This window comes from Macrobrachium nipponense, chromosome 42 (assembly GCF_015104395.2).
Source record: "Macrobrachium nipponense isolate FS-2020 chromosome 42, ASM1510439v2, whole genome shotgun sequence".
Lineage (NCBI taxonomy): Eukaryota > Metazoa > Arthropoda > Malacostraca > Decapoda > Palaemonidae > Macrobrachium > Macrobrachium nipponense.
The window spans coordinates 32937444-32952028 of record NC_061103.1 but is presented as its reverse complement, the minus strand read 5'-3'; the positions used below and the strand labels follow the sequence as shown (position 1 = coordinate 32952028).

The 14585-nt window shown below is 44.6% G+C and overlaps 1 protein-coding gene across 2 annotated transcripts in view; it reads right to left on the bottom strand.

Moving 5' to 3' along the window:
- LOC135213063 (BLOC-1-related complex subunit 6-like) overlaps positions 1-14585 on the bottom strand; it is a 61462-nt gene that overhangs the window by 24042 nt on the left and 22835 nt on the right. The window lies entirely within an intron of this gene.

Genomic DNA, 14585 nt, shown 5'->3' with positions numbered 1-14585 from the left:
AAAGGAAATCTTGAAAATGTAGAATTTCAGACGTTAATATTCATGACCAAAGTGTGATGATAAGATCATATTCCAACAATTCCATCTCTCTGTATCTTACAAATTGTATTGTCTAACTTTTTTTCCTTTGCATATTATTGTCTTAATGCTATTTCCCATACCTTTGGTACCATTTACTTGTTCACACATTTTTCCTTTCTCTTACATTTCAAAATTTTTTCTACCCCATTTCTTATTATAACAGCGGATTTCTCTCTGGACCATATCTACCTATTATTTGGGGGAGATTTGCCTATTCGCAGGATTTTCCAGCAAAAATCATCACCAATTAGTGTATTTTGATGTTATTTTCATGACACAAAAATGATTTACTAATTTTCAAATATTAATACTGATTAATACTATTTTAGTAAGGTTAATAAGATTAAATGATATTACATAGTAAAAATGTTATTGTTATAATACAATTAAGTTTGTTCATACTTACCTGGCAGATATATATATAGCTGTATTCTCCGAAGTCCGACAGAATTTCAAAATTCGCGGCACACGCAGTGGGCGGCCAGGTGGTAGTACCCATTCCCGCCGCTGGGAGGCGGATATCAGGAACTATTCCCATTTTCTATTCATATTTTATCAGTGCCACTGTCTCCTGAGGGGAGGTGGGTGGGCACTTTAATTATATATATCTGCCAGGTAAGTATGAACAAACTTAATTGTATTATAACAATAACATTTTGTTCATGAAACTTACCTGACAGATATATATATAGCTGAATCCCACCTTCGGATGGTGGGAAGAGACAGAATAGGATTTTTTGGGAAACTAAATTAGTAGATGATATACATCTTGGTTCCTCACCTGTTAGCATAGCCGACTTCGTGATTACTGTCACCAAAGTCTGCTTCTGCGTACTAGAGTTGCCAGCGAGGTAGAGACCTGTAATGCTGGTGCGCTCTAGATGATCTGTCAACGGGGGCGTGACCACAATGTGACTAGACAATATGACCATACTTCTGAGGGCAACGAAGCTAAAACCACCACCGACCTAACCTATCAAAGTTAGTTCCATAACTTCTAGGCTAAAGAAAAGGAAACGCGCCTCAAGCGACCAACCCTTCAAAGTTAAAAGCACACCTATCCCTTTTCTATAGGGAATATGGATTCGTTGTTGCGTTGCTCCACCCCAATAATTAATATACGGATATTGTATGGTTCCTAGCGAACTTACAAAGATCTCAAATGTCGTCTTCACATCCCGTCGGGGAGTGTGAAGCGCAAAACAGAGTTGCTTCGCTAAAGCGTGGCCACTCAGGATGTTTACTGGATTGGTCATGCTTTGTTGAAATGCTTCCGAGGCCGACGCCTCCCACCTCTTGAGCATTCATATTAAGAAAAAATCTCAAATCTTTATGCAAACATAATGAATGAGACTTCTTAAAAGAACTCCTTGACTATAATGCCAGGGTGTTCTTGGACATGAACCAGTCTGGTCTTTTCACGGAACACCGCAGATTGTCCGTTGACCTCGACTTTCTATAGTTTTATCAAGATAAAACTTGAGAGACCCGACAGGGCACAGGACTCTCTAATGCCCTTGCCCAATAATTTGTGCCATACCCTTGGTCTCCAAGCATTCGGGTCAATGGGTTAGACAGGTTTTCGTTCTTATCAAGAACGGAAGGCTTACAGAGGCAGACCGCATATCCTTTAAAGCTAAAACCTCTGATGATGGCTAAAACCTTCACTAATCTTTGCTGCCGTGGCTAGAGCGGTTAGAATGTTAGCCTTTCTGGTCACGTGTATTAAGTTCGCAGAAAGGATAGGTTCGAAATGCTTTTGGCATCAGAAACTCAGACTACGTCTAAGTTCCATGCCGGAACCTGCGATCCAGAGAATTTCAAGATCTCCCAGACCTCAAAGATCGTGAAGCTTTGTTTGTTGACAGAACCGAACTCTCTGAGCTAGAGGCCGTCAACAACATATTTGCATATTCTACAATAGTTAGGACTTCTAGCTTATCTCATACTTCATACGGAAAGATAGAACCATAAGAAATTTCACAGAGGTCGAGGTGGAGGAACAGTCATTTCCTTCACTATCTCCAGAAACGGCCCCCTCCAATTGAACACTGAAAATAGGCAGCACGCTTTGCCTTGGCCAAGAGACTGCCATTAATCTTGAAGATCTTATCGCTTCTCGATAGTCCTGAACGGCCTTTAGACTCAGAGAGGAGAGATATCAGATACTTCACTAAGTGACGATGTTAGATTACACCGATTCTCTCGGGAAGGGTCTTTGGACAATTCTCTGAATTACATGACCTCTGTGAATCCAACCTCTTAGAGGCCAACATGTGGCGACTAAAGCTAATCCTCTAGGATCATGAATAAGGGAACACTTAAGAGGAAGCTCCTTCGTCTTCAATATTACGAAAAACTTAACGAAAAAGGACGCCCTCACGTCTCTCCTCAACTTTCGACATACTTCTAAGTGAGGATTACTCAGACGTCAGTAGTTGTTGCCTTCGATCGAGAAGACCCGCACGGACGTGCACTAGTTTAACGAACCTCTTGAGGATCGTTACGTTCCGTGCCCCAGCCCATAACCAACTCTCTCTTCTTGAGCTATGAGAGAGCTGAGAAATTATCCGAGATGATTTGGGCCACTCGATCCAAAACTCACCCTTCGAGGAACTGGAGAGCCGACCAATTTGGCTTCCAATTCTTTCAGACATGTGCCAGAACATCTGTTCCTCTGTTCGATGTCTGGCATCCTCTCGCTATCACCCGAGGTGATCCTCAAGCCGTTGAGAGAAAATTAGAATTATTACTAGATCTTTGATGCTATTCCAATTTCTTCGTGAGGCAAAAAAATTGTAGAGGTCTGAATGCTGTTTATTCAGGGAAAACAAGCTTCTCCAGCAAGGAAATGGTCCCCAGCAAACTCATCCATTCCCTCACTCAGCCTGCTTCCTTCCCATAAATAAGGCTGCGCTTTGCATAAGCAGGAGAGCATTATTATAGTGCTATGCCGCGGATAGATTCGTACAGAATTCTGTTACCGTGCGGTAAACCCGCACCGAACAAGTATAAGAGATATCTTGTTGAAATTTTCTAAGTAAACGGAAGGCATGTTCATTCATGATTACTAGAAATTTCCTCAACCCGAGGCTAAAATCCATGATTGTAGGGCAGAGAGACGGCTTATTCAACCATTCCCGCAAGGGAAACAGACGTAACCAACCGCGCATGTCACCGAGCTGGCCGGTACTGAGTAGATCACAGTAACAGCAGCCTTGTTCATCGTCTGCACTATCTGCCTGAGTTGCCAGCTACTCCTTTTACGAAGGGATAGGTATGAAATTATCGAGCAAAAGGAAACTCTCAAGCAGGCATATTTAAACGAAACAAAATTCGCTAAATACAGAAGCTGAGTTGGTGTTGTCGTAACAATACCTGAAGAGTTGTTCTTACTCCGAAAACTCTTGGAAGGTTGAAGGGAGTGTCAATTAAATACATTAGAACAACAGTTCTTTCGGCTTCTATCCGCAGAGGTAATACGATATGCGTATATGACTTGACCCATGCGTTAGCAAAATGACGCAAAGATAAACTACGTAAGTATTGTAGTAATTTGAACATCGAATTCTCTACTACATCTTTCCTCGACGAGGAAGAGAGAAAGAAAGGAAAACGACTGTCCACGTTCTAATGAATGAGACTTTTTAAAAGAACTCCTTGACTCTTTGCCAAGACTCTGCTTTAACCAAGAAAAGGGAGTAATATTCGAATAGAGATCATCAAGAGAGAACCGCAGGATCGAAAAGGACCGTTCAATGTTCTTATGATATTGGACATAAGACTTCCTGGATGTAGTCTACAAGTCTTTTCTTACTCCCCGGATGAGCCCTCTGAAAATGAATGAGAGCTCTTCCGAAATTTGTTAATGAGTTTATCCGCTTAAACGATAAAAACGTTAAAATCTATGTCAATGAGAACTACACCCCATTTATGAGGGGTCCCCCACTTAATGACAAAACGTTTTAGTATCTTGACAATGGGGAAAAAGTCCTTCTTGACAAAACTATTAGCACTTTGCTAATATGGGAAAACCCTTTAACATGACCGAAGTCATCCAGGAATCCGAGTATATAATCTTCCCGATTCTCAGAGAAATCGATGAAGAGGAAAGAGGATCGAAGAAAAAAATTCGGGTATGTCTCTCCGCTAACTCCGAATCCTTTTTAAAAAATTTCTGTAAAGGAATGTCCTGTGGAGAGTCCTGAAAAAACCTCCTCTTGAACGAGCGTTTAGAAAGCGCAAGCGTCCTAAGAAAACGTCCTGAACAGCAAATAAGACGCCTTCTACAAGTCTTTTCTCTCGCAAAGCGTCCTGCCTAGCTTCCACCGAAGCGTCCTGGCGAATGTCCACAAAAGCGTCCTCATAAGCGTCCTGCCGAGCGTCCTCAAAAGCGTCCTGCTTAGCGTCCTGGAAAGCGTCCTGCTGAGCGTCCTCAAAAAAAAACGTCCTGCGTAGCTACGAGCGTGTCTGAGCAGAGAACACCAAGTCTTCTGAACGACGTTTCAGAGAGGAACTCGTTGAGCGCCCTGATGCATGCAAGGCCCGCCAAGAGGCGTCCTGGCGAGCGACCTTGCCAACATCTCAATGTTATGACGAACCGCGTTTTGCGTATGACGTTGAATATTTTCAAGGGACGTCCTCATGCGAGTCTCCATGGAGAGAGCCGCAAGCCGCTCCTGAAGTGTGTGAACACTAAAGGAAGACTTATGGCTTTCGTCTTCAAGACGGGCCTTAAAGACCTTCTCCTGCCGAGCGCTTCTTACAAAGACAGTGGCCGCCTGTGCGACAACTTGCGTCTTAGTAATGCAAAAGAACTCTCCAGAAACGCATCAGCAAAGGAACGCCGAGCGTCCGAAAGACACCCTCGCAAGGTGCTTGCCGAGCGTCCTGGAGAATGTCTCTACTTATAGAACGTCGCGCACCTCCAAAAACTTCCTCACTTCTAAATTGCCCTTCTTATGCCGAACCAGAGACATAAGTTGTTTGACTGTGCAAAGCAGCTTGCCGGACGTCAAACTTAACAGCTTGCTTTTTCGAAGTAAAGCGAACGTTACATAACGTATACGGAGCGCCATGAGGAGAGGAGACGAATACTGAGTTGCTCCTCCAAAAGGTGGAATCTAGAATGTCCTTGATTACCAAATTCTTTTGGAATGCTAGCGAGGTTTGAAACAGCTCTAACTTCATGAGCATTCACAATCGCAGGAGGCTCAATCACTCTTCTGGCAAGATGAATGAGCCTCCTTAATAATGTATAAACGAGCGTTCACTCGCAGGAGGCTCAAATCACTCTTCTGGCAAGATGAATGAGCCTCCTTAATATGTTCCCTTAGGAAAAGAGCCAGTGCATTCTTCGAAAAGGGTAATGTGGTCTCTTTACTGTTTCATCCTCTCGTGACGAGAGAGAGGACGTGAAGCGTCCTCTTCTCTAAAGCTTCTTTAGGAGGCGCGAGTCCCCTTCCGAGAGCTCCAACCCCTGTGTGGGGAGGACGCCTCGGAGGACGAGAAGCAATCCTTTAAGATTCGTGCACGTGCTCGATCTTCGGCAGCCTGGGAAGCGACAACAGGACCTGCCGAAAGGAAGCCAGATCCGCATGAAAAACCCGTAACCCTCCTTAGGCTTTTGACATGCCCTCTCCCTGGTTTCCTTGGGAGTCCGACAGAGGTCTAGGCCTAGAGGCGTTATGGGGCCGATCTGACGTTCCTCCTGACGAGAGAGAGGACGTGAAGCGTCCTCTTCTCTAAAGCTTCTTAGAGGGCGCGAGTCCTTCCGAGAGCTCCAACCCTTGCGCGGGGGAGGACGCCTCGGAGGACGAGAAGCAATCCTTCAAGATTCGTGCATGTGCACGATCTTTAGCAGCCTGGGAAGCGTCAACAGGTTCTGCCGAAGGGACGCCAGATCGGTGGGGAGCCCCCGTAACCCTCTTGCGGCTTTCGACATGCCTCTCCCTGAGTCCTGGGAGTCCGACAGAGGTCCAGGCCTAGAGGCATTATGGGGTGGGGCCGTCTTGATGACCCCTCAACACAAGGGGCACTACACTTCACAACACTGATTGGAGAGCGAGCACTTTAGTCTAAGATTACTTGATGTAATCCTCTAGCAGACACTTCTTCTAGGCCCGTAAGCCATACCACAGGGTTAGGCAAAATAAAAATCTACAGGAGGTTAGAAGGTTCATTATTTCTAACTTCTGTTTACTGTGGAGGAAAACTCCTGATTCTAACCCGCTCTAAAATGCGTACATGAATCTACTTCTTCCGAATCAGTCACACATTACACTAATTACATTGAACTTATGCAAAGAAAACATGTAAACGTCATATATACTAAGCGAGTGTCTACCGAAAGTTCCGGTAGCCTTACCTTACCCCATGCAGACAACAAAGTCTGAAACTAGGCTAACTAGCTTCAGACATCAAATGCAATGAAAAAATTTACGATAGCGTATGCCTAGCCACAAATCCCAGTCAATAATCGAAAGAATAATTAGGATACTTAAGCGGCTAATGAAGTTTCAAATCCTAGGCGGAGGTCTGTAAACAGTTGTTTACCGACCGGCGACAGAAAAAATATGAATAGAAAATGGGAATAGTTCCTGATATCCGCCTCCCAGCGGCGGGAATGGGTACTACCACCTGGCCGCCCACTGCGTGTGCCGCGAATTTTGAAATTCTGTCGGACTTCGGAGAATACAGCTATATATATATCTGTCAGGTAAGTTTCATGAACAAAATAATAATTCTCTCTCTCTCTCTCTCTCTCTCTTCTACAGAGATGTATGGTTTTTTTGTATGATAAATAATTGATTTCATATTTTCAAATATTGATATTAATGTATACAGCAATAACATCAATTCATTAAAGAGAATACTAAAGTGAATTAGTAAGATTTTAGTTTATAAATTTGAAACATTATGTAAGAATGAAGGAAATCCCAGTCTTCTCTCTCAAACTCCAGGTACTAAAACTGTCAAACATATCAAGTAATGGGACCTGCAATTTCTCTCTCTCTCTCTCTCTCTCTCTCTCTCTCTCTCTCTCTCTCTCTCTCTCTCTCTCTCTCTCTCTCTCTCTCTCTCTCTCTCTCTCTCATTAACTGAGACTCAAGAATTTTTATAGTACATGTACTATTTGTTTTTAATACTTTAAAATAATAATAATAATAATAATAATAATATTAATATAACTGTAATTATAAAAATGATATTGTTATGTTACAATAAAGTTTCATACATACTTACCTGGCAGATATATACATAGCTAAGACTCCGTCGTCCCCGACAGAAATTCAAATTTCGCGCCACTCGCTACAGGTAGGTCAGGTGATCTACCGGCCTGCCCTGGGCAGCAGGACTAGGAACCATTCCCGTTTTCTATCATATTTTCTCTCTTCCACCTGTCTCCTGTGGGGAGGCTGGGTGGGCCTTTAATTGTATATATCTGCCAGGTAAGTATGTATGAAACTTTATTGTAACAATATATACATAGCTGATTGGCACCCTTTGGTGGAGGGTAAGAGACAGCTACTTTATGGAATAGACAGGTAAACAACATATGTTGTAGGTATAAATAAAACCTTGGTTCCTACCTGATAGGGGTGGTAGACTTCGTGGGTGTTTGCCAGTAGTCTGCATCACCTCAAGAAACTTTAGCGAGATATATGATCTATGGCCAAGAGTTCTGTGGGTCTGCCGAAGGGGTCTTATCCGCTTACTCGGCAGAGCCTGAAAGGACTTTGTCAATGGTGCTGATCCACTTATATGACAATACACTTATGAAGGAGCACACAAACCAATCCCGACCACTGATCCTAACCACATGTTAGAAATAAAGATTGTTCCGAGTTATCCCCGAACTCTTCACAACAACCATAACTCAAAAAACACACTACGCACATACATAACATTTTTCTATAAAAAAAAAAAAAATTTATTTACTCATCTAATTAGATATGACAAGAGTTTCTTACTGAACAACATAGACGGGCCGCCCGTGCTAAACCAAGTCCTTCTTGTTAGAAGAGACTCCAGACCATATCTAAAAAGAAGGAAAATATATACTTAAGGATTGGTGTCGGCTCCCGTACCCAGGATCGTATCCGCCGATACGAAAGGACCCAGAGAAAAACACTTCTCATAGGTCACACGAACGTCTTTCAAGTAATGAGATGCAAATACTGAGTTGCATCTCCAAAATGTCGTATCTATGATGTTTTTAAGCGACATATTATTATGAAACGAGAGAGACGTTGCTACTGCTCTCACTTCATGAGCTTTCACTTTCAACAGTCGAAACTCTTCGTCAGGACAGACCTTATGCGCGTCTGTAATGACGTTCCTCACAAAGAATGCCAGAGCATTCTTGGACATCAGTCTTGTGGGGTCTTTTACCGCGCACCAAAGACCTTGTCTAGAGCCTCCCATCTGATGCTTTCTCTGAAGGTAGAACTTCAGAGCTCTTACAGGGCATAGAGACCTCTCTGCTTCTCTTCCTACGAGACTCGATATGCCTTTGACTTCGAATGACTTAGGCCAGGGATTTGTGGGATTCTTGTTTTTAGCTAAAAACAGGGTCTTAAACGAGCAAATAGCTGAGTCTCCCTTGAATCCTACTTTATCCTCCAGAGCATGTAATTCACTAATTCTCTTTGCCGTAGCTAAAGATAATAGGAATAGGCATTTTCTGGTGATGTCTCTAAACGATGCCAGATGAGGAGGTTCGAACCTTTCGGATGAAAGGAACTTGAGAACCACGTCTAGGTTCCAGTTAGGAGGGACCGGTTCCTTAGACTTTGAAGTCTCAAAGGACCTTATGAGATCGTGGAGATCTTTGTTATCTGCCAGATCTAATCTCTATTCCTGAAGACTGCCGAGAGCATACTTCTGTATCCCTTTATTGTGGATACAGCTAGATGAGATTGCTCTCTCAGGAATAGAAGGAAATCCGCAATTTCCGCTACAGAGGTAGTGGAGGAGGACAACTTCTTAGTTCTACACCACCTTCTAAAAACTTCCCACTTTGACTGACATACTTGCCTAGTGGAGGTTCTGCGGGCTCTCGCGATCGCGCTTGCAACTTCACGAGAAAACCCTCTCGCTCTGACGAGTCTTTCGATAGTCGAAAGGCAGTCAGAGCGAGAGCGGGGAGGTTTTGATGATACCTCTTGAAGTGTGGCTGTCTGAGAAGATCCATCCTTCTTGGTAGGGATCTGGGAAAGTCACGATCCATCCACCACCTCCGTGAACCAATCTTTGAGCCGGCAAAAAGGGGGCTATCAATGTCATCCTCGTCTCCTTTGAAGCCACACAAACTTTCAGTACTAGTCCAGGATTTTGAATGGAGGAAAAGCATAGACGTTCTACGTGAGACCAATCCAGCAGGAAGGCGTCTACCATAAGAGCACTGGGGTCTTCCCCACGACCGAGCAAAAGACTGCAGCCTTTTTGGAGATGAATGTGGCGAAGAGATCCACATGAGGGGTCCCCACAGAGACCAGAGATCTGACACACCTCTTCGTGTAGGGTCCATCTGTAGAAGGACCTGGTTCCTCCTGCTGAGTCTGTCCGCCCCCTCACATTCTTTACTCCCTGAACGAACCTTGTAAGAAGGGAGATGTTCCTCTGAGACGTCCAAAGTAAAGATCTTTCGTCAGTTCGTAAAGGAACGAGGAGTGAGTCCCTCCTTGTTTTCGAATGTAGGCAAGTGCCGTTGGGTGTTGTCCACATTACTTTGCACTACTTTGTTCGAAACAAAGAGGGTTCTAGACTCTTCAAAGCCAGGTGTACGGCGAAGAGCTCTTTGCAGTTTATGTGCCAAGACCACCTTGCGCTGTTTCCCAGGTGCCTGACACCTCCTTCGAGCCTAATGTTGCCTCCCCACCTTTCTCCGACGCGTCGGAGTACAACACTAAGGTCTGGGTTCTTTGGATTTTTAAGAGAGATCCCTTTGTTCTCTTTTCAGAGGGGGCAACAACCATTCCTAAGTGCGTCTTATCTCCACCGGAATGGGAAAGGCGTCTGAAAGTTGTCCAGTTTTCCAACTCCAAGACCTCTTGAGGAAGAATTGAAGCGGACGTAAATGAAGTCTTCCTAGCGGGAAGAACTGTTCGAGGGAGGAAAGGGTCCCTAGAAAGGCTCAACCATTCCCTCGCCGAAGTCTGTTCCTTCCTTAAGAAGAGAGAGACTTTCTGCAAACCTTTTGCGATTCTCTCTGCGAAGGAAATACTCCAAAACCAAAAACCCCGAGAATCATCTGAACCCAGATAGACTAAGTTCTGTCTGGGGTCAGCTGCGACTTCTCGAGGTTCACGAGTAATCCCAACGCTCTGATCAGGTCTAAAGTTAACGTAAGGTCCTCAAAGCACTGTCGCTCTGATCTGGCCCTGATGAGCCAGTCGTCCAGATTACAGAGATATTTACTCCTTTGAGGTGAAGAAACCTCGCACATTCTTCATCAGGCTTGTGAAGACCTGAGGAGCTGTGGAAAGGGGGGCGAAAACCACAAGGCTCTGAACTGAAAGATCCTTCCCCCCACCATGAAACGGAGGTACTTCTTCGAGAAGGGTGGGTGGATCGGGACGTGAAATAGGCGTCCCTGGAGATCTAGAGACACCATCCAATCTCCTTCGTCGCAATGACGCAACGAACTGAGGGCAGAAGTCTCCATCGAGAACTTCTCCTTCTGAACAAATTTGTTCAGAGAGCTGACTTCTAGTACTGGGTCTCCAGCCTCCGAGCCTTCGCAACCAGAAAAAGGCGATTGTAAAAACCCCCGGGGAGTTTTTGATCAGTACTAGTTCTATCGCTCTCTTGTCCCACATCTGCTCCACCATCGATCGAAGAGTATCCCTCAGCACAGGATCCTTGTACTTGGCTGTTAGTTCCCAGCGGTGTTGACGTTAGGGGAGGAGTGTTCAGGAAAGGGATACGATATCCCTTCCTTTATTACAGACATCGATCAGCGTCTGCGTTTATAAGGGCCCAGGCCTCCACAAATCCCAGGAGCCTGGCACCTACTGGTGCTTGGAGGAGAGAAGCATCACTTTCCCTTTTAAAGGGACGAAAAAGGCAGACCTACCTCTCTTCTCAGGGAGCTTCCTTCTTGCGGGAGCTCTGGAGGTCGGGCCACCTCGAAAGGGCTGAACTGATGTACTCGGTCCTTTCTGTTTTCCATTGCAGTAGCAGGTTTCTTCTTCCTTGCTGACTGCGTCAGAAGGTCTTGAGTCGCCTTCTCAGTTAATGAACGAGAAATGTCTTTCACTAACTGAGAAGGGAACAAAAAAAGAAAAGTCAGACAAAGGCGAGTACAGTAGCGCTGCCCTCTGAGAGTGGGAGACCGCTTTGGTCAAACAAAAAGGCACTATACACTGTCCTCTTTTTAAGAAGACCTGCTCAAATCAAGAGGAGATCTCAACCGAGCCATCCTGAACCGCTTTGTCTATAGTACAAGACAAAATACACAGAAGGACTTCTGTTCGAGTTCCTTCAGAATCATGGGCTTTCTTGGACATCACCCCCAAGGGACCAAATCTAAGAAGTTGAAAACTTCCAATACATGAAAGAGTCCCTTGAGGAGATGGTCCAGTTCGAAATGCCCAAGTTATACGGGCAGAGTTCAAACCGTCTACGTGAGCGTCAAATAAGGTCGAAAAAGTCCGCTTTCGACGAAGACGGAAGAAAGCAAATACCCATATTCTCTCCCGTCGATACCCAAATGCCTCTTTTACCAGCTAGTCTCGCTGGAGCATGCAGAAGACCGTTCTTACCAACTCCTCTTCGACTTTCATCCATGAGTCTAAGACTGAAGAGCCCTCTTCATCGAAATGGCGGGCTTCATTCTAAGAAAAGACGAAGATTTCTTCGTCTTTGCACGAGAAAAGAGAGCGCGGAGAAGGAGAGAGGCCAGGAGTCAAGTCGTCTCCATACCTCCTCTAGCGCAAGGCTGTCAAAACTTTATAGTTCGACAGTCCTTTCTCTTCCCTGATACTCCTCCTCCGAGTTTTACTTCTAACTCGGGTCTAGATGAGTCTCCGCTGACAATTCGGTAACGTCTGTCCTCTGGGGGAGACAACTCCGCTGACATTCGGTACGTCTTTCCTCTGGGGGAGACAAACTCCTGATAGGAGAGGGGCTAAGGGAATGACATTCCTTCCTCTTCACAGCTTTAATAGTCTTGGAAGGCGCCAACAGCCTTAGGCTTTCTCTCCATAAATGGATGACGCTTCCCGCTTGGATGACCGCTTCTCGTCCGCCAAGCGTCCTGGCTGACGCCTCCCGCTTGTCTGGCTGCTGACGTCTGGATGACGCCTACGCGCCTGGAAGACGCTTCGCTCTCAACAGGCGTCCTAACTGGCGCCAATACCTTGGTTGGAGCCTCGCGCCTATAAGCAGCTTTAAATGACGCTTCATGCCTAGAAGACTCCTCACGTCTATCTGGCGTTACCGTGTCTGCCGTAAGATTCTCCCGATCTCGGCTCTCGAAAACCGAAGCCATCTGCGATATGTTTTGGAAGCTTCACGTCTGCATGACGCCTATCGCTTTGCAGGGGAGAGAGGACGAAACTTCTTGAGTTGGAAGAGCAAACGTCCTTCCTACGAGGAGGGCTCCCTCGCTAACACTCCCACCAAAGAGGCTAGTTGCTCCTGTACTGCCAAGAGAATCTTCCTTGAAGCTTCTCCCCCACGTCATCTTCAATCGGGGGAGAAGTAGGAAAGTGTTCTTCCACGTCCACGTCGGGTGACGCCGACGCCACCTTCGCCTTCTTAATACGACGGGGAGCTTCATCTGAGAAACGCTCCGGGCTCGAATCTAATTCAGGTTCTTTCAAATGCCGTTTCAGAGGCCTAGATAAATCCGACTCCTTCCACCCTCGTTTAGGTGGAGGGAGAGGGAGGGAGGATGAGAAAAACACTCACGTAAGGACGCTTTTTCTAAAGCGCCCTGAGCAGCCTGCAACGAAAACAGAGCCTGCTGAAGGGACGTCTGACCGCGTTGATTCCCCACGACCTCCTTTAAGGCTTTCGACTTTCCTTCTCCTCTGGGCATGGGAGCTTGGAAGAGGTCTAGGCCTGGGGACGTCGCAGGGACCGATCAAACGCCCCCTCCACACACTGGGAGAACTCACTTCACTGTAATGCTCACTTTCACTAGCCTTACCTTGTAAGTCCGCGCTTTTGGACTTCATCTGCCGAATTGTAGCTTTCAGATCGGCGATTTCCGAGGCCGATTCCGAAAGTAAAGCTTGTGAATTAGACAAATAGGGAGAATCCAAATCATCAGGATTAGAATAGGTATCAATAAAAGGCTCAATAGCCTTTGTACTCACACCCCTTTCAGACGTCTAACCCTATCCCTCTCTAACTTCTTCAAATAAGAAGTTAAAGTCTTCCATTCTTCTGCATTTAATCCCTCACATTCATGACAAGTATTAGTAGCAGAACACTGAAACCCCCTACATTTACGACATACAGTGTGAGGATCAACCGAAGCTTTCGGTATCCTCACCCTGCAGCCTACATTCACACACATTCTCACACTCACATTTCTTGAATCAGACATACTGAGAAAATTCCAAAACCAAAAAAGCAAGTCCCACCAAAATCAGTCCACAGTAGCGAATGCCAAAAAACACGATCCAGATACGTCACCAAAAAGCCGATAAACGATGATCAAAGGATGAAATAAGAATCTAAGTCAGGAGGTAATAGCAACAATGTTGATACCACCGGCGACAGAGAAAATATGATAGAAAACGGGAATGGTTCCTAGTCCTGCCGCCCAGGGCAGGCCGGTAGATCACCTGACCTACCTGTAGCGAGTGGCGCGAAATTTGAATTTCTGTCGGGGACGACGGAGTCTTAGCTATGTATATATCTGACAGGTAAGTTGATTGTATGAAATTCATATTATGTGATAGTATTTTAAAGAAATACAATAATCTGTCCATTTCACTCTTTTAATTAAGGATAACTCTCACTCTCTCTCTCTCTCTCTCTTGCCACACAGGATATGTATGTCATAGTGGTAACTCCCTTCCTCTGTTTCGCTGAAAGTGATATAAGTATTTTCTGAGAGAACAGAGAGATGAACACACACACTTTCTCTCTCTTTACTGAGATGAAAGAATTTTTATGTTACTAGTATGTAAAATGTTTATTGATATTTTCTGTTTTATAATAATAATAATAATAAAATAATAATAATAATAATAATAATAATAATAAAAAAACTGTAATAAAAAAACTGTAATTACAAAATTCATATGTGGTAGTATTTTAAAGAGATGAAAATGACCTTTCCATTTCACTTACATATTTTCAAATAATAATAATAATTATATAACTAACTTCAAATGAAAGTTCTTCCCTTCATCTTTTTCTGTATCAATTTCCCTACCTTCTCATAACTCCAGTGACGCTCAGAGCTGGGAAGCTGTCAAATTTGTCAAGTAACAGTGCCATATAATGGTCAACGAATTTGATGGTTTTTATGCAATCTCTCT